Source organism: Balaenoptera borealis (assembly GCF_965194805.1).
Source record: "Balaenoptera borealis genome assembly, chromosome: 2".
Classification (NCBI taxonomy): domain Eukaryota; kingdom Metazoa; phylum Chordata; class Mammalia; order Artiodactyla; family Balaenopteridae; genus Balaenoptera; species Balaenoptera borealis.
Genome location: NC_138867.1, coordinates 50803219 through 50830321, shown reverse-complemented (window position 1 = coordinate 50830321; position 27103 = coordinate 50803219). Strand labels below are relative to the sequence as shown.

General features: G+C 37.8%; 1 long non-coding RNA gene across 1 annotated transcript; it reads left to right on the top strand.

Moving 5' to 3' along the window:
- The first annotated feature begins 1826 nt into the window (after positions 1-1826).
- Positions 1827-26124, top strand: LOC309623838. The gene is made up of 2 exons (XR_014241668.1): positions 1827-3441; positions 3762-26124. It is a non-coding gene; the product is annotated as an uncharacterized lncRNA (long non-coding RNA).
- Positions 26125-27103: the final 979 nt, after the last annotated feature.

Here is a 27103-nt window from a genome sequence, read left to right as displayed (position 1 = left end):
ATCCAATCTAAGGTAAAAATAATGTCTATGAAAAAAACACCGGGTAGACAAGTTAGAAAATAACCGACTTTTACATTCCAGAAATGACATTACTGTAAATCTCAATTCAGGACCTCTGTTTCAAAATAAGATTTGAGCAAATCAAGATTCAGTTTTTTTTTTTAATAATCTTGAGAGTTTTATCTGAACTCTTTGAGCTTCTGTCTAGTAGAACTCATTCCCTGATGTTTCTATGACTGAGGTATACAGCATCTATTTATTTGCTTGCAAATTCTTTAAAGAAAACAAAGAAATCAAGCTATACACCTATTAAATTTAAAATTGCTTCATAGAATATTATGTTTTATCATGGTTGCTGACACATACTTTGCGACCTGTGGGAGGTTTTCATGAGGGTCAAGTGAAATAAAATGTGATAGTACTTTGTATTTATAATCAAGTTATAAAACAAAGTAAACCACCCTACAAAAAATAACCTAGTACTCTACTGTAATCTTCAAATCATTAATTCAAATTTTATATCCAGTGATGTAAAATTAAACACACTTTGCAATTTGCCTCTGGCCCTCAACACCTCACATTTGAGAGGATAGCAAGAGCTTTACAGACCTGTCTGTATTCTTTTACCCACTCGAGTCCATCCTAACTTAACTGACAGAATAATCTTGCTTAAGGATAATTTCCATCAAGTCATATCCTATTAATAGTGGCTGCTGTTGTCCTACCCTATCCTGAGTTGATAAACCATTTCAAAAAAATCATAGTTACTGTCATCGAGCCAAGCCAATCTCTTTATAAGGCCCAGATTAAAAAAATTTTTTTTCTGCTTTGGGGTCATTAGTACATAAACGTTAAGAGATTATTCCAAGAAAGAGGCTGTTAAGCCAGTGAGCAGGATTTGAAGCAGAAGCCAACACTCACCTTAACCAGTTACCTGCTCCCCTGGGGAAGAGCAGAGGCATGACTTGGCTCCAGTTCTAGCTCAAATTAGACGGACGTGTCTACATCTTCTTACTTGAAGTTTTCCATTCAGTGTTTGCATCTATTCTCAGTTACACAAAGTTTGTGGATCTAGGATCAAATGAAGAAAATGGATACAGTGGACAGAAACTCTTTGACTTTGTTGTCTCCTTTCTGTCCTGTGCTGTTTTGGAGACTTTTCGGTTGTCAGTGTTTCCCAGTCCCATTAAATTTACTCAAATTTTAATTCTAATTAAACTGGTGTAATTTTATTGTAATATATTTTAGTCCTTAAGCAAATACATTAAAAACACCTGGGAGATATAAATCCCAATTTTACCCGCTCTGAATATTTGCTCTTTTCTTCTCTGTTGGATTTCTCTTCCTGCCTGCAAACATTTTCAGGCTCCTTTGTCTTGGAAAAATAATCTTCTTTTGATCCTTCTCTTCCTATATAAATTCCATTCTATTTTTTACTTTCCTTCCCCTGCCAAATTCTCAAATGCCTGCTTTAAATACCCACTACCTTGATTCCCCATCACTCATTCATTTCCTAGCCCCTAAATCTGGATTCAATCCTCTACTGAATTATAGTTTTTTAAAGTCAACAGTTACTTGTAATTATCTCATTCAGTATACACTACTATCTTTTTTTTGAATTTTATTTATTTTTTATACAGCAGGTTCTTATTAGTTATCTATTTTATACACATTAGTGTATATATGCCAATCCCAATCTCCCAATTCATCCCACCACTACCACCGTCACCCCCTGCCCCGCTTTTCCCGCTACACTACCATCTTTATTTGCCTTGAATTCATTGAAGAATGGCCTACCTGCTCTCTCCCAAACAATACTGTTTCTGCTCATATAGTGATTTACTCTCCTCTATTTTTATTTTTGGCTGTGCCACATGGCTTGGGGGATTAGTTCCCTGACCAGGGATTGAATCCATGCCCCCTGCAGTGGAAGCACAGAGTCCTAACCACTAGACCACCAGGGAAGTCCCTTACTCTGCTCTATTTAAAGCCTTTCTATGTGGCAAGGCACAGCTGTAGTATCCCTTCTTTATGGTGCTTTCTCCACCCAATCTAATCTATAATGACTGTCCTATTTGGGTGATTCTCCCCCCAGCCATGATCATCAGAAGCACTTAAGAAATATTTTAATAAAAATAGGTAAGCACAAACTCTACTCCAGGCCTAACAGTTTAAAATTTCCAGGGGGGAACTTAATGTGGTCTATTTTTTAAAAACTCATCAGGAGATTCTGAGGTGTATATATAACTGGTTGAGAACCAGTTGATTACCCTTGAATTTCCATAATTTGATATTTTCTATACATTGCCCATGTAGAGACTGGGTACTGAATAGACACTGATTGGTTATTTACCTAGTCCACCTTCTTCATTATAATTCTTTCATGTATACTTTTATTTTTTTATTTTTTATTTTATTTTTGGCTGTGTTGGGTCTTCGTTTCTGTGCAAGGGCTTTCTCTAGTTGCAGCAAGCAGGGGCCACTCTTCATCGCGGTGCGCGGGCCTCTCACTATCGCGGCCTCTCTTGTTGCGGAGCACAGGCTCCAGACGCGCAGGCTCAGTAGTTGTGGCTCACGGGCCCAGTTGCTCCGCGGCATGTGGGATCTTCCCAGACCAGGGCTCGAACCCGTGTCCCCTGCATTGGCAGGCAGATTCTCAACCACTGCGCCACCAGGGAAGCCCCCATGTATACTTTTTGATAGTCTACTTATCAAACTTATTTTGATAGTATACTTTCACTTATACCTTTTGATAGTGTATTGGATTGTACTAACAGTAAGCTTTTGGTACAAAGCTAATTTACAAAGCCTTTTAAGGTCCATATTGAACTTAGAACTTAGAAATATCAAATAGTGTGGTGTCATATTCCATCATTGTCTACATTGAGGTATTCCTAATCTTTATACTTATTAATGACATATTTGCCTTAATTGTCATTTACATAACTAATTCCTCTCAAGTATAGGAAGTGTAGAGGTTTCCCCTTACACCAGATTTTCAGTAATTTGATGAGTATGAACTCATAAGTAACAGGAGGTGGTCTTTTCACCATTTGTAGTAATATATCCAAACTGAAAATCATTTATATATCCTTACATAGTTCTTATTAATTCGGGAGCTTAGTAAACTCTTTTATAGAGTTGTCATGGAGCATCAGTGATGTAAAACAAGATGATTGATGGTGTGCTACACATCCTCATTATTTAAAAAAACTAAGGCCGGTGTTAGTTTTTTCAATGTATTCAGTCTAAGTCAAGTATAACTAGAGAGAACAGGTTTCCCTGAAATATTTCTTGTTGTTAAAGGATAGCACTTGATTTTTGGGTTGCTGTTTTGATGTAATCAACTTTACAGAAAGCAAATTTTCCAGTAAATATTAAGGTCCCAAACATACCTTATTTCCCTAATCTTTGTTAATATGCATACTTACTTTTATGGCTGTTTGAATTCCTTCTTTTTTTTTTTTTTTTAATAAATTTATTTATTTATTTATCTATTTTTGGCTGTGCTGGGTCTTCGTTTCTGTGCGAGGGCCTTCTCTAGTTGCAGCAAGCGGGGGCCACTCTTCATCGCGGTGCGCGAGCCTCTCACCATCGCGGCCTCTCTTGTTGCGGGGCACAGGCTCCAGACGCGCAGGCTCAGCAGCTATGGCTCACGGGCCCAGTTGCTCCGCGGCATGTGGGATCCTCCCAGACCAGGGCTCGAACCCGTGTCCCCTGCATCGGCAGGCAGACTCCCAACCACTGCGCCACCAGGGAAGCCCTGAATTCCTTCTTTAAATCGAAAGTATATGTTATATACTGTGAGTGGAGCCTAGCTAGGCCATAGTAAATACATTTTACAACAGTGGAAATAAAAATTTTTTTCATTATAGATTTAGTCTCTTAAAATAATTGTTTTGCTTGACTTCACTTCTTATAACTATTTCAGTGTGTTTTTATAGTCCATATGTCCATATACTTATAATTTTTAATAGCCATATACTATTCCATATATTTCTTTTTTTTTTTTTTTTTTTTTGACCTTGCTGCATGGCATGCGGAATCTTAGTTCCCCAACCAGGGATCCAAACATGTCCCTTACAGTGGAAGCACAGAGTCTTAACCACTGGACCGCCAGGGAATTCCCATACTATTTGATATATTTCTAAATCATTTTTTGCTTACACATTCACTGTATTGTTGGGTTATCTTCAATATAAAATTCTAATTATGAACATCTTTGTAAACATTTTTTGTGGGAAAATTCCTCTAAATGAAAATATCAGGTCAAAGGATATGAAAGTTATACTTAAAATGTAAAAGAGATAACATCACTTCCTTCTTAAAATCAGTCACCAGCTTCCTAGAATAAAATCTAAATTCTTTACAAAACTATACATGATCTAGCTTTGGCTACCTCTCCACCCTTGTCTGGTACCACACTCCTGCTCATTCTGCTCTAGCCTCACTGAGTTCTTTTCTTTCCCTTAAATATGGCAAGCTCTTCCCCAGATCAAGATTGTGGCTCTTGCTCAACTTTTCATATGATTGTTTCTTGTCATCTTTCAGGTCTTAGTCAAAAAGCACCTCCTGAAAAAAGTCTTCCCTTACCCCCCACCTCACCCCCACTTTACTCTCTATCACTCTGTAACTTAACACCACCTGCAATTACCTTGCTCCATTATTTACTTTTTGATCTGTCTCCTCCCCCATTTTAAAGTAATTTCCCTGAGGGTAGGAACCTTGTCTAATGTTCTTTGTTACATCTTCAGCACATAGAACAGTACCTGGAACACAGATGCTCAGCAAATATTTGTTGAATAAATGAAGGAAGTTTAACTCTTATATTGTCAAATTTGTACTCTTTGATTTGATAGTCTTTTCTTTTCTTGAATGAGCTAAACTGGTAATGTATTTCCTCATTTACATGACCTAGAAAATCAAAATTTAATGTTTCCATCTTCTAAATCTCAAAATCTCTAGTAGATATAGATTATTACATAAGTAATAAATTCTCATAAAGAATTTTATTTTTTTAATTTAATTTTTATTTCATTTTAAAGTATAGTTGATTTTCTTTTTTTATTATTTTCATTTTATTTTTTAATTTTTTTTAACATCTTTATTGGAGTATAATTGCTTTACAATGGTGTGTTAGTTTCTGCTTTATAACAAAGTGAATCAGCTGTACATATACATATGTCCCCATATCTCCTCCCTCTTGCATCTCCCTCCCATCCTCCCTATCCCACCTCTCTAGGTGGTCACAAGGCACCGAGCTGATCTCCCTGTGCTATACGGCTGCTTCCCACTAGCTATCTATTTTACATTTGGTAGTGTATATATGTCCATGCCACTCTCTCACTTTGTCCCAGCTTACACTTCAACCTCCCTGTGTCCTCAAGTCCATTCTCTATGTCTGCGTCGTTATTCCTGTCCTGCCCCTAGGTTCTTCAGAACCATTTTTTTTCTTTTTTTTTTTTTAGATTCCATATGTATGTGTTAGCATATGGTATTTGTTTTTCTCTTTCTGACTTACTTCACTCTGTATGACAGACTCTAGGTCCATCCACCTCACTACAAATAACTCAGTTTCATTTCCTTTTATGGCCCAATAATATTCCATTGTATATATGTGCCACATCTTCTTTATCCATTCATCTGTTGATGGACATTTAGGTTGCTTCCATGTCCTGGCTATTGTAAATAGAACTGCGATGAACATTGTGGTACATGACTCTTTTTGAATTATGGTTTTCTCTAGGTATATGCCCAGTAGTGGGATTGCTGGGTCATATGGTAGTTCTGTTTTTAGTTTTTTAAGGAACCACCATACTGTTCTCCATAGTGGCTGTATCAATTTACATTCCTACCAACAGTGCAAGAGGGTTCCCTTTTCTCCACACCCTCTCCAGCATTTATTGTTTGTAGATTTTTTGATGATGGCCATTCTGACTGGTATGAGGTGATACCTCATTGTAGTTTTGATTTGCATTTCTCTAACGATTAGTGATGTTGAGGATCCTTTCATGTGTTTGTTGGCAATCTGTATATCTTCTTCGGAGAAATGTCTCTTTAGGTCTTCTGCCCATTTTTGGATTGGGTTGTTTGTTTTTTTGATATTGAGCTGCATGAGCTGCTTGTAAAATTTGGAGATTAACCCTTTGTCAGTTACTTCATTTGCAAATATTTTCTCCCATTCTGAGGGTTGTCTTTTCGTCTTGTTTATGGTTTCCTTTGCTGTGCAAAAGCTTTTAAGTTTCATTAGGTCCCATTTGTTTATTTCTGTTTTTATTTCCATTTCTCTAGGAGGTGGGTCAAAAAGGATCTTGCTGTGATTTATGTCCTAGAGTGTTCTGCCTATGTTTCCCTCTAAGAGTTTTATAGTATCTGGCCTTGCATTTAGGTCTTTAATCCATTTTGAGTTTATTTTTGTGTCTGGTGTTAGGGAGTGTTCTAATTTCATTCTTTTACTTGTAGCTGTCCAGTTTTCCCAGCACCACTTATTGAAGAGGCTGTCTTTTCTCCATTGTATATTCTTGCCTCCTTTATCAAACATAAGGTGACCATATGTGCGTGGTTTATCTCTGGGCTTTCTATCCTGTTCCATTGATCTATATTTCTGTTTTTGTGCCAGTACCATACTGTCTTGATTACTGTAGCTTTGTAGTATAGTCTGATGTCCAGGAGCCCGATTCCTCCAGCTCAGTTTTTCTTTCTCAAGATTGCTTTGGCTATTCAGGGTCTTTTGTGTGTCCATAGAAATTGTGCAATTTTTGGTTCTAGCGCTGTGAAAAATGCCAGTGGTAGTTTGATAGGGATTGCATTGAATCTGCAGATTGCTTTGGGTAGTAGAGTCATTTTCACAATGTTGATTCTTCCAATCTAAGAACATGGTATATCTCTCCATCTGTTTGTATCATCTTTAATTTCTTTCATCAGTGTCTTATAATTTTCTGCATACAGGTCTTTTGTCTCCTTAGGTAGGTTTATTCCTAGGTATTTTATTCTTTTTGTTGCAGTGGTAAATGGGAGTGTTTCCTTAATTTCTCTTTTAGATTTTTCATCATTAGTGTATAGGAATGCAGGAGATTTCTGTGCATTAATTTTGTATCCTGCTGCTTTACCAAATTCATTGATTAGCTCTAGTAGTTTTCTGGTAGCATCTTTAAGATTTTCTATGTATAGTATATCATCTGCAAACAGTGACAGCTTTACTTCTTCTTTTCCAATTTGGAATCCTTTCATTTTTTTTTTCTTCTCTGATTGCTGTGGCTAAAACATCCAAAACTATGTTGAATAATAGTGGTGAGAGTGGACAACCTTGTCTTGTTTCTGATCTTGGAGAAAATGATTTCAGTTTTTCACCATTGAGAATGATGTTGGCTGTGGGTTTGTCATATATGGCCTTTATTATGTTGAGGTGAGTTCCCTCTATACCTACTTTCTGGAGGGTTGTTACCATAAACGGGTGTTGAATTTTGTTGAAAGCTTTTTCTGCATCTATTGAGATGATCATATTGTTTTTCTCCTTCAATTTGTTAATATGGTTTATCACACTGATTGATTTGTGTATACTGAAGAATCCTTGCATCCCTGGGATAAATACTACTTGATCATGGTGTATGATCCTTTTAATGTGCTGTTGGGTTCTTTTGCTAGTATTTTGTTGAGGATTTTTGCATCTATGTTCATCAGTGATATTGGTCTGTAGTTTTCTTTCTTTGTGACATCTTTGTCTGGTTTTGGTATCAGGGTGATGGTGGCCTTGTAGAATGATTTTGGGGGTGTTCCTCCCTCTGCTATATTTTGGAATAGTTTGAGAAGGATAGATGTTAGTTCTTCTCTAAATGCTTGATAGAATTCGCCTGTGAAGCCATCTGGTCCTGGGCTTTTGTTTGTTGGAAGATTTTTAATAACAGTCTCAATTTCAGTGCTGTTATTGGTCTGTTTATATTTTCTCTTTCTTCCTGGTTCAGTCTCAGAAGGTTGTGCATTTCTAAGAATTTTCCATTTCTTCCAGGTTGTCCATTTTATTGGCATATAATTGCTTGTAGTACTCTCTCATGATCCTTTGTATTTCTGCAGTGTCAATTCTTACTTCTCCTTTTTCATTTCTAATTCTATTGATTTGAGTCCTCTCCCTTTTTTTCTTGATGAGTCTGGCTAATGGTTTATCAATTTTGTTTATCTTCTCAAAGAAACAGGTTTTAGTTTTATTGATCCTTGCTATTGTTTCCTTCATTTCTTTTTCATTTATTTCTGATCTGATCTTTATGATTTCTTTCCTTCTGCTAACTTTGGGGGTTTTTTGTTCTTTCTCTAATTGCTTTTGGTATAAGGCTAGGTTGTTTATTTGAGATATTTCTTGTTTCTTGAGGCAGAATTGTACTGCTATAAACTTCCCTCTTAGAACGGCTTTTGCTGAATCCCCTAGGTTTTAGGTCATCTTGTTTTCATTGTCATTTGTTTCTAGGTATTCTTTGATTTCCTCTCTGACTTCTTTAGTGATTTCTTGGTTATTTAGTAGTGTATTGTTTAGCATCCCTGTTTGTATTTTTATTTTTTACAGATTTTTTACTGTAATTGATATCTAGTCTCATAGCATTGTGGTTGGAAAAGATACTTGATACAATTTTAATTTTCTTAAATTTACCAAGGCTTGATTTGTGACCCAAGATATGATCTATCCTGAAGAATGTTCCATGAGCACTTGAGAAGTAAGTGTATTCTGTTGTTTTTGGGTGGAATGTCCTATAAATATCAGTTATGTCCATCTTGTTTAATGTATCATTTAAAACTTGTGTTTCCTTATTTATTTTCATTTTGGATGATATGTCCTTTGGTGAAAGTGGCATATTAAAGTCCCCTACTCTTATTGTGTTACTGTCAATTTCCCCTTTTATGGCTGTTAGCATTTGCCTTATGTATTGAGGTGCTCCTATGTTGGGTGCATAAATATTTACAATTGTTATATCTTCTTGTTGGACTGATCCCTTGATCGTTATGTAGTGTCCTTCTTTGTCTCTTGTAATAGTCTTTATTCTAAAGTCTATTTTGTCTGATATGATAATTGCTACTCCAGCTTTCTTTTGATTTCTATTTGCATGGAATATCTTTTTCCATCCCCTCACTTTCAGTCTGTATGTGTCCCTAGGTCTGAAGTGGGTCTCTTGTAGACAGCATATATACAGGTCTTGTTTTTGTATCCCTTCAGCCAGTCTATGTCTTTTGGTTGGAGCATTTAATCCATTTACATTTAGGGTAGTTATTGATGTGTATGTTCCTATTACCATTTTCTTAATTGTTTTGGGTTTGTTGTTGTAGGTGTTTTCCTTCTCTGTGTTTCCTGCCTAGAGAAGTTCCTTTAGCATTTGTTGTAAAGCTGGTTTGGTGGTGCTGAACTCTCTTAGCTTTAATTTCTCCATCAAATCTGAATGAGATCCTTGCTGGGTAGAGTAATCTTACTGTAGTTGCTGGGTAGAGTAATCTTACTGTAGTTTTTTCCCTTTCATCACTTTAAATATGTCTTGCCACTCCCTCTGGCTTACAGAGTTTCTGCTGAAAGATCAGCTGTTAACCTTATGGGGATTCCCTTGTATATTATTTGTTGTTTTTCCCTTGCTGCTTTTAATATTTTTTCTTTGTATTTAATTTTTGATAGTTTGATTAATATGTGTCTTGGCGTGTTTCTCCTTGGATTTATCCTGTATGGGACTCTCTGCGCTTCCTGGACTTGACTATTTCCTTTCCCATATTAGGGAAGTTTTCAACTATATTCTCTTCAAATATTTTCTCAGTCCCTTTCTTTTTCTCTTCTTCTTCTGGGACCCCTATAATTCGAATGTTGGTGCGTTTAGTGTTGTCCTAGAGGTCTCTGAGACTGTCCTCTATTCTTTTCATTCTTTCCTCTTTATTCTGCTCTGCAGTAGTTATTTCCACTATTTTATCTTCCAGGTCACTTATCCGTTCTTCTGCCTCAGTTATTCTGCTATTGATTCCTTCTAGAGAATTTTAAATATCATTTATTTTGTTGTTCATCATTGTTTGTTTGCTCTTTAGTTCTTCTAGCTCCTTGTGAAACGTTTCTTGTATTTTCTCCATTCTACCTCCAAGATGTTGGATCATTTTTACTATCATTACCCTGAATTCTTTTTCAGGTAGACTGCCTATTTCCTCTTCCTTTCTTTGGTCTGGTGGGTTTTTACCTTGCTCCTTCATCTGCTCTGTGTTTCTCTGTCTTCTCATTTTGTTTAACTTACTGTGTTTGGGGTCTCCTTTTCGCAGGCTGCACGTTCGTAGTTTCCATTGTTTTTGGTGTCTGCCCCCAGTGGGTAAGTTTGGTTCAGTGGGTTGTGTAGGCTTCCTGGTGGAGGGGACTGGTGACTGTGTTCTGGTGGATGAGGCTGGATCTTGTCTTTCTGGTGGGTGGGACCACATCCGGCGGTGTGTTTTAGGGTGTCTGTGTCCTTATTATGATTTTAGGCAGCCTCTCTGCTAATGGATGGGGCTTTGTTCCTGTCTTGCTAGTTGTTTGGCATCGGGTGTCCAGCACTGTAGCTTCCTGGTTGTTGAGTGAAGCTGGATCTTAACGTTGAGATGGAGATCTCTTGGAGAGCTTTTGTCGTTTGATATTATGTGGAGCCGGGAGGTCTCTGGTGGACCAATGTCCTGAACTCGGCTCTCCCACCTCAGAGGCACAGGCCTGACACCCGGCGGGAGCACCAAGACCCTGTTAGCCACACGGCCAGGTATGTGTGGAGTTTCTTGCCTTTTGGGAAGTCTGAGGTCTTCTGCCAGCGTTCAGTAGGTTTTCTGTAGGAGTTGTTCCACATGTAGATGTATTTCTGGTGTATTTGTGGGGAGGAAGGTGATCTCCACGTCTTACTCCTCCGCCATCTTGAAGGTCTCTCCCTCATAAAGAGTTTTAAAATGCAGAAGAGTATTAAGCAAAATGGAAGGGAAAACTCCCGGTCCTCCACCAACCCACCCCTCACACAATCCCCCACCCTTGCTCGCCCTCCAAGTTCCCTGGCCTGGGTGGAACCCCTGTTAATACTATATTAATCCAATAATCCCCAAACTGTATTGGGCACAAGATTCATGTGGGCTGATTGTTATGCAGAGTCTGGGGTTCAATCACCATAGATTGTGATTCTGTAGGTTTAGTATACTAGTTCAGTAGCAGATCTTGTATGATCTAGTAGATCAGTAGATCTAGTATGAAGCCCAGGAATATGTATTTTTAACATGTACTCTAGGTGATTTTTATACAAATAGATGATAAAGCTTCAAAAAAATTCTTTTAAAATGTCATTAAATATATGTAATAATACCTGTGTAATTTATATTTTAAAGAAATCATGCTGTATATACTATTCTGAAAGTTTCTTTTAAAATATATTTTGGACCTCTTTCCATGCCAGTGTTCATAGATCTATCTCTCTTTTAATAGCTGGTTATTATTCTGCTGTATATGTGAATAGTAGAGGAAAGTGTAAGCAAACCGGCATTTAGATAGCTATTTTGGTTGTTTCCATTTTTATCTCTTGCTCTTATCAACAGTATTTAGTACATTCACTTTGTACAGTTGCGTGAATATTTCTTTAGGATAACATCCTAGAAGTGGAATTGCTGAGCCAAAGGATAGTCACATTTACAATTTTGGTAAAATTGAGCAATTTTTTTGTTGTTTTGATGCTATTTTGATGTTTTAGATGTTACACATCAATTATATTTCACACATTATTTGAACTAAGCAGAGTATATCATCATTTTTATTGTTAATCCATGCCCTGATATACCCTCTCTCATTCCTGTAGATCTCTAACCAAATTCTTGGCCTTGACATACTGCCTTGTTTTGACTTCTAGCTTTTGTACAAAGCCTGCCTCAGGAGTTGCTCTAGACCCCTGCTCTAAATTCACAGCCCAATTTTCTGTAATTTCCCAGGGCTAGCTCTTTCCATGCCTCCCTTGCACTCATTGCTATATCATGATTCTGTAAGTCCCCACCCCAGCCCAGGACTCCATAAAACAATTCCACCACATTCTTCTCACTTACTCTTATACATATGGAACAATAACAAACAATATTAACAATTGGTAGTTATGCGCTAATTGTGTGGTGTAGGCTCTAAGTAGAGAGGAAAGTCAATGAGAACTAGAGCAGTTAGGAAAGATTTTTTAAATGCTCTTTTTGTTTTTATGTTTTGTTTATGAGCATTGAAGAAGTTCAGTTTTAAAAAGAGAGTAGGAATCAAGAGGTGTGATTTCAGGTAGGCCCTGAAAGATGACTGAGATCTAAATAGACAGCTAGCAGAGAAGAAAGCAAACACAGAAAACAAACAAACAAACAAAACAGAAGTAAGGTATTTTTCACATGACAACTTTGATGAAGCCATTTTGATGCCAGGTAGGACAGCCCAGTTAAAATGTAAAAGTCACGATTTCCTTTTTAAATCCAAGTAATGTGTGCAACCAGACATCTGTAACCTGTATTCTACCTCTAATGTTCACTCTAAATATGGTGGACTGCCATTTTCTACTTTAGTCACTTTTATATTGCTTGACCTTTAAGTTCGCATGTACTGCTTTTTTTTCCCAGACTTTTTTGTAAAATTAATTAATTAATTAATTAATTTTTGGCTGCATTGGGTCTTCGTTGCTGCATTCAGGCTTTCTCTAGTTGTGGTGAGCGGGGGTTACTCTTCATTGCGGTGCGCAGGCTTCTCGTTGTGGTGGCTTCTGTTCTTGTGGAGCACAGGCTCTAGGTGCACGGGCTTCAGTAGTTGTGGCTCGTGGGCTTAGTTGCTCTGCGACATGTGGGATCTTCCTGGACCAGGGTTCAAACCCCTGTCCCCTGCATTGGCAGGCGGATCCTTAACCACTGTGCCACAAGGGAAGTCCCAATATGTACTGTTTTTATAATCAAGATTTTTTTTGCAAAAATGTAGGATCACAAACGTTTACAGGAGGGAGACTGAAGAGACATATCTGATAAGAGATGTACAGCTTGAAAGTAACTAAAAAAATCTTTAGGTGGATATCATTATGGTGGGCTTTGAACCCCATGCAGAGACATTCACCCTTGGTAGGGACATCGGTGGTAACTCCTTTGAGGACAGGTATGACAAACCAAAAAACAATTTATTTAAAGCTACAATTTATATTTTATTTTGATAGAATGTCAAAGTCAGTCACTTTAGATTCAGTACTGCAGTGAACATTTGTTGCTTCCTTCTCAATAATCTCTTCTTTCTTCCTAGTAATACCTTGAATTTCTCAATTATATGGTTTGAGTGGGATTGACTCCTCCTCCAACAGTTCCAAGGGTAGGCCCTGATTAGCATAAGCCTGTCAGTGTATTTCATCCCCTTGACTCAATGATTGGTTCATAGATGAAAACATTCCAATAAGGTGCAAAGAGTCTCCTTTCTCAGAATTGGTTTGAGTAATTGGGGAAGCAAACTCTCACTTTTCTGCAGAAAATGGACCTGAAGAAAGTAGCTCCAAAGTTGTTAGCAACCATCTTTGTGACCAGAAAGTGAGGACCTGGTAAAAATGGAGTCAACGTTGACGAAGCAGAGCCAAACTTTTGAGGGAGAGAAACTGGGTACTTGTTCTGAGCTTTGTAGGACATTGTCAATATCATGTGTCATGTACAGGAAATGGATGTCAGGTTAGGGTTTGAATTTGTGCTTTGACAGAGTTTATAGCAGAAGCTGAAGTCACTAAGGTGCACATTCCCAAAGGGATATAGAATCTTTAGCAGAAGTTAAAATAGTCTCAGTAGATTTATTACAAGTCGGCTTCTAGAAATTATTTTCAGAAATCTCCTATCAAGCTTCTTCTTACCATTTAAACAAGTACTAGAAGAGATGGGGCTAAAGATGTAAAGCAGTTTGGGTAATTTTAGTTTATTTTCTAATCTCTTGATGAGAAGTATTTGTGCTACATTAAAAGATGTAAAAAAATGAGAAATTCAAAGTTTCTTTTTGAAATCAACTCACTTGGTTTTACATAAGATCCCAACTACAATCTGAAGATATAAGGTGCTATTTGAAACAAGTCATTGAGTAAACATATGTCCTTATTATTGAACTTGAAGATTTGGGAAATCTTTTTAAAGAAATGATTTTTCTCAGAATGTAGGAGCAGTTTCCTATAAATCATGTTAGTCCTGAAGAAACGATAGCAGGAGTGGCCCCAAGCCTCGTGGTATTTGTAAGAGTTGCTGTTGAAGGGCTAGCCAGCACCATGGTTAAAAGAGTGATAACTAAGGAAATGAAGACTATCTGAAGAAAAGAAAAGAAAATACAAGTATTGATAAAACATCAGCTGATGTCAGGAATCCACGAAGGTTTCGTTTATGGTTTTGAAACAGGCATGGCTGTGATTGTGACAAAGGCAGTCAGAGCAGTTCAAAGAGAAAAAGTAAGTGGATCCTTCCGGAGTTTTGGGAACGTTTAGGTGGAGTATTGTCATGGTCAGTTGCTGGAACTATGACATAACTATCAGTACCTGTCCAGGAATTAAAAGAACTTCAGAAAGAGACTTTTGAGGAACAACCAGAATGTGTACACATACTGGATATTAGATATATTAAAGAATTGTCATTAATTTTATTGGGTATGAAAATAATATCACTGTTCTGTTTTTTAAAAAAATCCCATATTTAAAAAACCCCTTATTTGCTAAAGATACACACACACACACACACACACACACACACACACACACACACACCCCCTACAGAGACTTTTATTAAAGTGGAGAGACCATGAATCTTTTAAGATCTTTAATAAAGATGGAATTTTCAGTCCTTGCAGGTTGAAGGTTGGTACAAGAATGTCACATGTCATGGAAAATGGAAGATTTGAAAGTCACAGGTGTTCTTTAAATGAGTAGCAGAGACTGCTAGGGATCCTCAGCCTTCCTTGTCTTAGTGTGGCCGTACGACAGAGTTCTGGCCAATGGAATGTTAGTAGAATTGATGTGCACTCTTTCAAGCCATCAAACTTATGCATTTTTCTCATTTTCTTTCCTCATCTGTCAGCTGAAGGACAGAACTCCTAGAAGAGGGTGGAGCCAAAAGCCGGAAGGACTCTGGATCCCTGAATGACTGTCCCTCTCCCCACTGAACTGCAATGCACCATGGGATGAGTAAGAAGCAAATTTTTATTGGGTTAAGCTACTAACATTTTGAGATTGTTTATTACAGAAGTTAGTCTGCTATGACTAATACACAAGTCACCATCAAAATTTTATTTTATTAAATGATAACTAAAAGTGGTGGTTTGATTATGACCAAGAGAATTCTCTCAGGTCACAAGTTTACTAGGAAGCAGACTCTGAAATAGATATTACCATATAGGAAATTTACTGGGAAGTGGATGTGGGATCAATACCTTTGGGAGAGTGAAAGAAACGGGACTGGGTGGAAGGAGAGTTGAACTGTGATGCAGTGACAACAAAGGCCACTGCAATTGCATGGATAGCTTTAGAGCTAGGATAGTCTTTCAAAGTTTCTGAAGTTGAAATGAGGGAGCAATTGTACCCCTTTATGTGGGCCAATTTTTGCCTATGGGTACTTCTGGGGGAGGGGAGTAGATGTTAGATGAGGCAGCGCCTGACGAGGAATTCAGCTGTGAGTCCTCAGTAGCCAACACTCCTATAACTGGGGAAATTAATGTCTTGGTTTTAAAGATGGGTCTGGGCAGTGCAACACATGCCCACTTCAGGAATATTCCAGGAGCTGGTTTGTGAGTGGCAATATGCTTTTAATGAATAGGCCAAGGAGCTATTTATTGTTTATGAAGAAGACTGCCTACTGAGGCCAAGGGATTAGTAAAGTTTGTATTGAATGCCAAGGAGTTTGAGAAAATAATATTAAGACGCCAGAAGATGGTAGATGGAAGAAGTAAGAGAATCTTCCTGGAGATTTTAACCAAGAGAGACACCAGGCTAAAGGTAACTGCATGAACTAAAATACAGCTTCTAATTGTTACCCTCCACTGACTTTCTGATTATCCATTTGATGATAATTATCAAGTCTCATTGAAAACCAGTTGGAGGCTATTAAAATGATCAAAACAGGGGTTCAGTGAGGTCTTTAAAACTTGATTCTTAATACATTTTTAAAGAAGGCAATCTTTCTCTTAATGAATCTTTATTATTTGTTGCAGAACAATGTCTTGAAAGGGTAGAAAAGTTGCCCAAATATAAACTCCATTTAGAGCGTTAAGTCTAATGTTTTAAAATTACATCCCAATCTCTACTTGCTTCACAAAGCCAGAATGAGTGAGGGGTAGTTTGATCGAGGGCAACATTACTCCAGGGGTAACAAAAGAACTGCCGTGATGGAGTATCTACCTTTTTCCTCAGTTATTAACATACCCACCCCAAACAAAAAGAGAATATAATTAACACCTGTACACTCACCACCACTTATTAATAACTAATAATTAGTTAGTAAATAATAACAATTAGTATTTTATTCATAGTCAAAGATCTTTTTTACTTGTAAATGTTTTTAAATTGTTCTTTATTTTTTATAAAGATGATTGGTTTGAATTATACTCAATCATAACCCCATTACTACCTTTCTAATTCACACAATGACATTTAGATAACCTTTGCTAACTCTTAAGACAAATGAAAAAGTGGGAACTTGCCCAAGAGAGGAAAGCCCCCTAAGAGTTCAGAGCTACAGAAATAAATCCTCAGGCCAACTCCATGGGTGCTCAGCTGATCTAGTTCATGTTTCTATTGGAGTGCTGACTTCAAAGTAAACTTCCTGAAACCTCACAAATACTGACCTCTTTCAGAAGCTGGTAATATGAAGCAAAACAAAGTTTCCAAACTCAGTTGCAATGAATTGTACTTGAGAACAGACGGTTCCTGTTAGAAGTAACTATACCCTATCATGTAGCCCAGCAAACTGTCCTGGATTACCACACTTGAGAAATTCAGGTTTGCTTTTTCTAAGTTTCCTATTCTCGGGAAAATCAATCTTTTTCAATGGTCATCTCAATGGAACAGAAATCACAGGCCTTAAATATGAAATAAAGCATTATAATCTTTATAGATGTGTGTGTGTGTGTGTGTGTGTGTGTGTGTGTGTGAAATTGAAAGAGATAGTGTGTGTGTGTGTATATGAAATGCTAATGAATGTAAACTATAAAAGGAGTGATTTAGGGTACTCCATAAAAATACATGACCAATTTTTTCTTATTGGATTGTATAGAATATATAATATTAGTGAATCTGCTGCCAAGGAATTCTTTTCAAACTATTTCTGGAATTGGGGGTCCTGAAGAGTGAATTCTGCAAAATTCTCCTTGAGAATTATTCACTTATTCACCCATTCAACAAATATTTACTGAATGCCTGCTCTGTGCCAGGCATTATTGTAGGTGCATGGGACACATTATTGTACAAAACCAAGATCCTTGTCCTCATGCTATTGGGATCTTACATCCTACTCTAAAGAAAATGAATAAAAACATAATAAATAACTAAGTGATATAGTATATTAGAGGGTGAAAGGTATACAGAAAAAAAGTAGAGCAGGATGAAAAGGATCAGAAGTGTTGGTGGGGCAGATAGTCTACAGGATTAAGTAGGAGAGTCAGGGCAAGACTCATTGGGATAGTGGGTTGTGATCAAAGACCAGAAAGACATGAAGGAATTTAGTTCTGTGACTACGTGGGCGAACAGCACCGCAGCCTGAGGGAGCAGCCACATGAAGGCCTGTCTGGTTGGTTTGTGGAAGAGCAGGAGTGAGCAGAGGAAAAAGTCAAGCTGTGATGCAGCCATGGCCAATCCCTCAGAGTTGTCTTGAGGTAGGCCAAAATGGTCAGGCCTTTATAGTCCCACGGTGATCTGTCAATGGATGTGGGCCACCCTGGAATGGCTGTGACCTTGAGCAAGGTGGCTCTCTGCAGCTGAGGGGACTGAGAGCTGTGGGCTATCTAGTGCCATCACTCCTAGCAGCATTCATTGAAGAAATTGCTGGGGGGTACATCTCAGTATCAGTCTCCGTGGCCTCCTCATTCCCAAGGTCACCTGTGGTCCATGATGGCTGATGTAATTCCAGTATTCCAACCAGCTGGAAAAAGGGAGAGAATGGAAAGGAAATATCCCGGTAGTTGCATGTGCTACTTCTGCTCAGTCTGTTGAAAGAATCTAATCATATTGCCATATCTAGCTTCAAGGAAAGCTAGGTTATGTAGCCTTTATTCTTGGTGGACTAGGACAGCCAACAAACAGGCAAAAAGGATATCAAAGTACAATTAGCAGTCTCTGCTACTATTGTACTCCCCATTTTTGTAGGGAAGAGAATGTGGCTTCACCTCATGGAAGAATAAATAAAATGCAATCCTTTTAGCTTATTCGGGATTTCATGATTTGGGGTATTGGGGAATTGAGAGGCAGCAAAGAAACAATATTATCTTGAAGAGCTCATAGAAAAGAAGAATTTAGGGGAGAAGGGTGATAGCAGCTATACAGATAAAGGATCAGGCCTGTGAAGTCTGGGAATGAATGTGAAAAGATTTGTATCCATAGGCTGGTGGGGCTTGGGATCAGTCGGGAGGTATTAATACAGCATAAATTACTATAGAACTACTTCCTTCTTGACCCCCTCCCTTGGCTTGCCTCTCCTGACTTTTCAGTCTTCTTTACTGGCTCTTCTTCCCATTCTTGACTCTTTAAAGTTGAGATTCTTCCTGGGTTCTGCCCTTAGTCTTCTTCTCTTTTCACAGTGAATCATTGTGCGTTCTTTTCCTTTATTGGGTCATATAACTCTTTGAGAATATGATGACCTTCAACCCCAGAAAAATGTCCATATAAACATCACCAATTTATTGAATAGAATAACTTAATGGAATACAAACATTACAGATTTTATTTTTCTCCCATCTCTGTCTTCAACTATGTTATATCAACTCTCCCTTACTAGATAGGTCCTTCATGGTGTGTCAGGAAGAGCCCACAGCTTGCTAGGCTCTTTCAGTTATTAAACAGCAGTGGACTTAATACTTAAAACTCTAACCACATTTCCACTTTTCCACCAACTGAGACTTGACCCATGGTCTAAGTTCCATCAAAGTCGGCTCTTTGACTCTTCCTCCCCTCTCTCTTCTCATTCACTGGGTGGGAGTTCTCTAGGAGGAAAAGTAGGATTGGCTTGTATAACTGGTCTTCCTCTGGCCCTGTCTGGACCTGTTCTCTGTAGCTGGACTCTGCCAGGTAATGGCTTCTGCCTTGTAAATGGTGAGTAAGATTTTCTCTGGGCGCTTCTCAGAGTCATCTTGGCCCCCTCTGATGGTAAGGACCTCTTTCATCCTCTACTCCTGTTAAGGACTGAATGTTTATGTCCCCCACCCCCAATTTATATGTTGAAATCCTAACCCCCAGTGTGCTGGCATTAGGAGGTTGGGCCTTTGAGAAGTAATTAGGTCTTGAAGGTGGAGCAGTCATGAGTGGGATTAGTGCTGTTATAAAAGACAATCCAGAGAGCTCCCTCATTCCTTCCACCATGTGAGGATGTAATGTGAAGATGGCCAGCTATGGACCAGGAAGCAGGTCCTCACCAGACACCAAATCTACCAGTGCCTTGATCTTGGACTTCCCAATATCTCCCAGCCTCCAGAACTGTGGGAAATTTTTGTTGTTCATAAGCCATGCAGTCCATAGTATTCTGTTACAGCAGTCTGAGCAGAATAGGATGACTCCCAAGACTGTCTCTGAAAGAACATCACCTGTTTTAGCTGGTGGCTGCCTGGACAGCCTTATAGCTTCTGTCTTCAAGACTCCTTCAATATTACATTTTCTACATGTTAATTGCACATACGTACAACATTTGCATTCTACAGGCAGGCAGATCTCAGAGGAAGAGGAAAGAAGGGTTGAATTGCACATACTTTAATTTCTTCCTCCAAATTCATTGATCAGGTGCCTCTCTCCTCTGTGGAAGGCAGTGAGTGATGAGGAAAAAGGAGGACTGAAGTGTTACTCTAATGGAACTTCCATGGCATGGAAACGTCAGGTGTGGGGGAAAAATGTTCCTGATTAATAGTTTACATGTAACTATCTACTTACTATACAACTACACTTAAATATGTCACATAGGCATATTGAACTTAAAAATCTATCATACTGAACTCATTATTTTCAAATACATTCCAATCTCATAATCTGTGTTTCCAACTGTATTTTTTTAAATCTAACCATCCACCTAATTACTCAGGGAAAAAAATCTGGGAATCATCTTGGATCCTCCTTGGCCTCCCCACCATCCCAGTCAATCACCAGATTTTATATTTTAGATTTTACTTCTCTCCAGAATCTCGTCGCTATTTCTATTGCTTTAGTTGAGGCTACTACTACCTCTTATTTGGATTATTACAACAACTTTCTAATAAATCTCTCTATATCCAGATTTACCTTCCTCAAATCCATTTTGCTTACTGCATCTAGCATAATCTTTCTAAAATTCAGACCTCATGAAGTGATACTCCTGCCTAAAACCCTCCAGCAGCTCCCCACTGTACTATGGTGTTTATCAAATGTGGTCCTTAGAACACATTTGACTAGAATCACTTGGATGGCATATTAGAAATACAAATTCTTAGGCCTTATTGAAGACTTAGAATCTCTGGGGATGGAACCCTGAAGTCTGCATTTTTAACTTGTATTTTTAGAAAGTGGTTTTTATGCACAAATTTTTTGTGTGAATGCTAATCTGTAAGATAAGTCTAAACTCCTTTTCAGGGTATACAAGGCTCTTTAACATTTGGCTTCTATTGCCTCTTTAATTTTTTTGTCCTACCACTACCTCTGCCACTTGTGTTCTAGGAAACACATGTTTCCTAATAAGCTGATTCATACTTCTCTGTCTTTGAATATGCTAGTTCCTTGGCTTGGAGCATTTTTCTCCCTCATCTCTCTTCCACCTCATGAAAACCTTTTTATCCTTCAAAATCTTATTACTTTCTCTCTCTCTCTCTCTCTCTCTCTCTCTCTCTCTCTCTCTATATATATATATATATATATGTTCTCATGACATGGCATGTGGTTTCCCCCAGAGTGAATGATCTAAAGGAGCAAGACAGACACTGTAACACTTTCATTTTTTTAATTTATTTTTTATTAAATTTTTTTTATTGAGGTATAATATATATAATAATATATATTATAAAGCTGTAATATTTTTTATGACCTAGACATAGAAGTCATACTCTGTTTTTTCTTAATATCCTAATAGTTATATAGGTCATCCTCATTCGGTGTAGGAGGAGACTACACAAGTGTGTGAATGACAGGAGGTGAAATTCACTGGGGGTAATCTGGGGGGCTGGATCCCAAGGGCATTGTAATTTGCACAGCTTGCATTAGGTTCCTAGTCTGTATGGCCAGAGTGAAGATAAAATATGAGATCACGTGGGAACATTCAACTCCTTTGAGGGAAGAGAAGAGGCACTATGTGGATGGAGAAGGTGAAGAAGAAATATCTAGAAAAATTGGGGGAAGAATGCTGGGAAAAAGATGTGTCGATTACTAGTCACAGTATAGAAAACTCCCTTGAACAAGAGAGTTTTTGAATGCACCTCTGTGGTACCACTTGGCATACTACATCCCAATCATGAATTTACAAATATTTCTCTGCTACTAGATTATGAGATCTCTTCCTTCATCTTTGAGTTTACATCACCATGTACGTTGTCTGGCACAAAGTAGATGAACAAATATATGTGAACTGAACTGAACTAAACAGATGAGGACATGAGCAAAGTTCTTAAATAATTAAAGATATGGTTAGGGTGAGCACAAAATCAACATCAAATCTCAAATTAGAAGGCATTTCTTGACACTTGAAAGACATGCTCTTTAGATGAAATGAGTTAAAAGTTTTTGAAATTTGTATCTTCAAAAGGTAGAATAGGCTAAAGTATGAATAATTTGTTAGATATTAAATAAATACAATTTATTGAATAAATGAACATTAGTTGGGACTTTTATTTCTTGGTGCCAGGAACAGAAGCAAGCTCAAACTAGTTTAACAATAAAAAGAGGGTGGATTTATTGGAAAGTAACCGGAGTTGTTAATGGAATCCAAGAGGCACCAGATCCTCAAGAATAGAAACACTAACTGTAGCACAAAAGGAAACCCAGAAATTCTTCTCCTTGTGACCCTTATCTCTACTCTCTCTCCACATCTGCTTCACTTTCTCAGTGTAGACCAGCTTTCTTGTTTGCAAACCACATGCCAGTAGGAACAGTTCTCAAGTTAGCATTTATAGTGCAGCCACTAGAGAGAGATGATCGGTTCCTCTTGGTTTCAGTTTTAAAATTCCTGGGAAGTGACCAATAGACTCATTTAAGGTCAAGTGCCCACTCCCAAAACTAACTGATGATGCTTGGGGAGCAGTGTCACATTATAAAAATATTGTAAAACCTGCTGCAACCCTAGAGGTTGGACAATGGGGTGGGGGCAGTTCCTGGAAAATAGCTCCTGGGTATACAAAACAATAGGTATCTGTTGAATGAAGATTTAGATGTTAAGGGATGACATATTCATTCTAAAACACAAAGTTTGTTCAAGGTCCAACACAGTCTCTGGAGCTTGATATGAAATCAGAAGATAGTTTCAGTGTCATTGTAAGAAATGATTGGCTGGAATCTTGGTCTGAGGCAGGGTAACATTTCTCATGTTCTGGTCATTATTACAACATTATCCTGGCCAGGGGGAAAGCATTGTCTGCATTGCTACATGTAATGAAAAGGGTTTAATTAAGATTTTAATTTCCTTTGCTGACGTATTGAGGAAGGTGTCAGAAGAGATTAACTATAGATTACCGCTTTAACTACATTATTTAGCCATAAAGGAGGATTCAGATGGCTTTTATAACACCTACTTCCTTCTAAGATTTTGGTGACAGCAGTAGTAGATTTGCTAATAACTGACTTCAGCATCTGGGAGTTTAATGCCTATGTTTAAACGCAAATGATTTTTGATGCTACCTACTCTTTTTTGTTTCATGTACATTGGCAAAAAAGAAAGTGTCTCTAAAAGGTTTTAAGACTGCCATTACAAATGTGGTTATTATAGTAAAAATAGAAAATATAAGACTATTGAATGTGAAAAGTATGGAAGAATATGTTCTTGATCTAGTTTTTAAAAGGAAGAGAAATTATGATCAGAGTGAAGTTACCTCTGTAATACATTACTTACTTAGTCTGTTTGTAATGTTATAACAAAATACCAGAGACTGGTAGCTTATAAACAACAGAAATTTCACATTTCTGAAGGATGGGAAGTCCAAGATCAAGGCACTAGCAGATTCAGTGTCTGGTGAGAGCTGGCGTCTTTGATGGCTGTCTTTTTGTCATAACCTCACATGGCAGAAGGGGCAAGGAAGCTTTCGGGTCTCTTTTATTTTATTTATTTTATTTTATTTTTAACATCTTTATTGGAGTATAATTGCTTTACAATGGTGTGTTAGTTTCTGCTTTATAACAAAGTGAATTAGCTATACATATACATATATCCCCATATCTCCTCCCTCTTGTGTCTCCTTCCCTCCCACCTCCCTATCCCAGCCCCCTAGGTGGTCACAAAGCACCGAGCTGATCTCCCTGTGCTATGCGCTGCTTCCCACTAGCTATCTTTTTTACGTTTGGTAGTGTATATATGTCCATGCCACTCTCTCACTTTGTGCCAGCTTACCCTTCCCACTCCCCGTATCCTCAAGTCCATTCTTTAGTAGGTCTGTGTTTTTATTCCCGTCTTGCCCCTAGGTTCTTCATGACCATTTTATTTATTTATTTATTTTTAGATTCCATATATATGTGTTAGCATACAGTATTTGTTTTTCCTCTTTCTGACTTACTTCACTCTGTATGACAGACTCTAGGTCCATCCACCTCACTACAAATAACTCAATTTCGTTTCTTTTTATGGCTGAATAATATTCCATTGTATATATGTGCCACATCTTCTTTATCCATTCATCTGTCGATGGACACTTAGGTTGCTTCCATGTCCTGGCTATTGTAAATAGAGCTGCAATGAACATTTTGGTACATGACTCTTTGTGAATTATGGTTTTCTCAGGGTATATGCCCAGTAGTGGGATTGCTGGGTCGTATGGTAGTTCTATTTTCAGTTTTTTAAGGAACTCCATACTGTTCTCCATAGTGGCTGTATCAATTTACATTCCCACCAACAGTGCAAGAGGGTTCCCTTTTCTCCACACCCTCTCCAGCATTTATTGTTTGTAGATTTTTTGATGATGGCCATTCTGACTGGTATGAGGTGACACCTCATTGTAGTTTTGATTTGCATTTCTCTAATGATTAATGATGTTGAGCATCCTTTCATGTGTTTGTTGGCAATCTGTATATCTTTTTTGGAGAAATGTCTATTTAGATCTTCTGCCCATTTTTGGATTGGGTTGTTTGTTTTTTTGATATTGAGCTGCATGAGATGCTGGTAAATTTTGGAGATTAATCTTTTGTCAGTTGCTTCATTTGCAAATATTTTCTCCCATGCTGAGGGTGTCTTTTCCTCTTGTTTATGTTTTCCTATGCTGTGCAAAAGCTTTTAAGTTTCATTAGGTCCCATTTGTTTATTTTTATTTTTATTCCCATTTCTCTAGGAGGTGTGTCAAAAAGGATCTTGCTGTGATTTATGTCCTAGAGTGTTCTGCCTATGTTTTCCTCTAAGAGTTTTACAGTGTCTGGCCTTACATTTAGGTCTTTAATCCATTTTGAGTTTATTTTTGTGTATGGTGTCAGGGAGTGTTCTAATTTCATTTTTTACATGTAGCTGTCCAGTTTTCCCAGCACCACTTATTGAAGGGGCTGCCTTTTCTCCACTGTATATTCTTGCCTCCTTTATCAAAGATAAGGTGACCATATGTGCGTGGGTTTATCTCTGGGCTTTCTATCCTGTTCTATTGATCTGTATTTCTGTTTTTGTGCCAGTACCATACTCTCTTGATTACTGTTGCTTTGTAGTATGGTCTGAAGTCAGGGAGCCTGATTCCTCCAGCTCCGTTTTTCTTTTTCAAGATTGCTTTGGCTATTCGGGGTCTTTTGTGTTTCCATACAAATTGTGAAATATTTTGTCCTAGTTCTGTGAAAAATGCCGGTGGTAATTTGATAGGGATTGCATTGAATCTGCAGATTGCTTTGGGTAGTAGAGTCATTTTCACAATGTTGATTCTTCCAATCCAAGAACATGGTATATCTCTCCATCTATTTGTATCATCTTTTATTTCTTTCATCAGTGTCTTATAATTTTCTGCATACAGGTCTTTTGTCTCGTTAGGTAGGTTTATTCCTAGATATTTTATTCTTTTTGTTGCAATGGTAAATGGGTGTGTTTTCTTAATTTCACTTTCAGATTTGTCATCATTAGTGTATAGGAATGCAAGAGATTTCTGTGCATTAATTTTCTATCCTGCTACTTTACCAAATTCATTGATTAGCTCTAGTAGTATTCTGGTAGCATCTTTAGGATTCTCTATGTATAGGATCATGTCCTCTGCAAACAGTGACAGCTTTACTTCTTCTTTTCCGATTTGGATTCCTTTTATTTCTTTTTCTTCTCTGATTGCTTGGCTAAAACTTCCAGGACTCTGTTGAATAATAGTGGTGAGAGTGGGCAACCTTGTCTTGTTCCTGATCTTGGAGTAAATGGTTTCAATTTTTCACCATTGAGGACGATGTTGGCTGTGGGTTGCACACAGCATGCCCAGAGTCTCTTTTAAAAAAGCACTAATTCCATGGGTGAGGGCTTTGCTTTCATGACATAATCACTTCCCAAAGACTCTACCTCCTAATACCATCACCTTGGAGGTTAGGATTTCAACGTATGAATTTGGGTGGAACATAAACATTTAAACCATAGCAGTTACTGTCAAGTGAATGGCTTCTAATCAGCAGATTGTGTGTGTGTGTGTGTGTGTGTGTGTGTTGTGCTATGAGGGGAGGGACTGGGAAGAATGAAGACTATTCTTAGATCCTTTCTCCAATGCTCCCAAATCAACACTTTCCATTTTATTGTTTATCATATACGACACTCCCCTTTCTTCTGGTAATGCCACTGAAGACAGCGTTAGAACCAGGGAAACATGATCTCCACAACATTAGTGTTCTCTGCTCATTCCTGCCTTTGCATGGGCTGAGGGAGGAGGAAGCATATACCAACCTCCTCCACTGCCTATTAAGTTACCTTGCTCATTTTTTTCCCCTGGGCTTCCATGTTTCCTGACTAGGCTTTTTCACATTGCCGGGACTATGATTAATGCCACTAGCTCTTTCCATTAAGGTCTAGCGAAGGCTTTTCGTTCATTGATTTGGTTTCTACTTTGAGGTTCAAATTTTGTTGTAATGCTCTTCTCAGTCAAACTCATCAATGCCAGCATTTACTGCTCATTATAATTATGATTCTATTTGCTTTATATAATCAATGATCAACTCCTAAAAGCGATTTCCATGAATTTTGGCAGATTTACATTTTTTCTGTCTTCTCTTTCTTTTCAGGTATTTTATTATCAAAATGTCTCACATTTTGTAAAATCCGTGTATTCTCTCCACTCGTGAATATAATTTTTTAAGTGAATAATAGACAAAGTAAATGTGTTTTCAGCTTCTGGGTAATTAATCCATCCAGTGTCTGTAGTCTAGATGAGAAAAATTATAAAGCTTTTATCAGTCCTACAGAGAGACAGACAACCCAAAGGGAGGTAGGACCATTGCACTCTGTAAGATTCTGCACAAAGATGGGGAGACAGAGTCCCAAACTAAAGTGTAATTCACGTGTTTGGACCTGCCCAGTATTAGTCATCTGTCAGCCTGATTATATAGTAATCAGAAGCTTAGTAGCAACAAATTACATAGTGCTAAGAAACACTTCAAATGGATTTGTCCCTAAATTCATGGCTTTTGTCATGTCATTATTTTTGTAGCATTTATGTTGTGGTTTAAATTAATACTTTACTATGTTCTGTGTTTCCTTTTTAAACTCGTTCCCCCAAATTCCTCCCAAATACTTTTGACTTAGGAATTTGTGCCTGGAACAAAGTAAGTTCCAATAAATATTTGTTAAA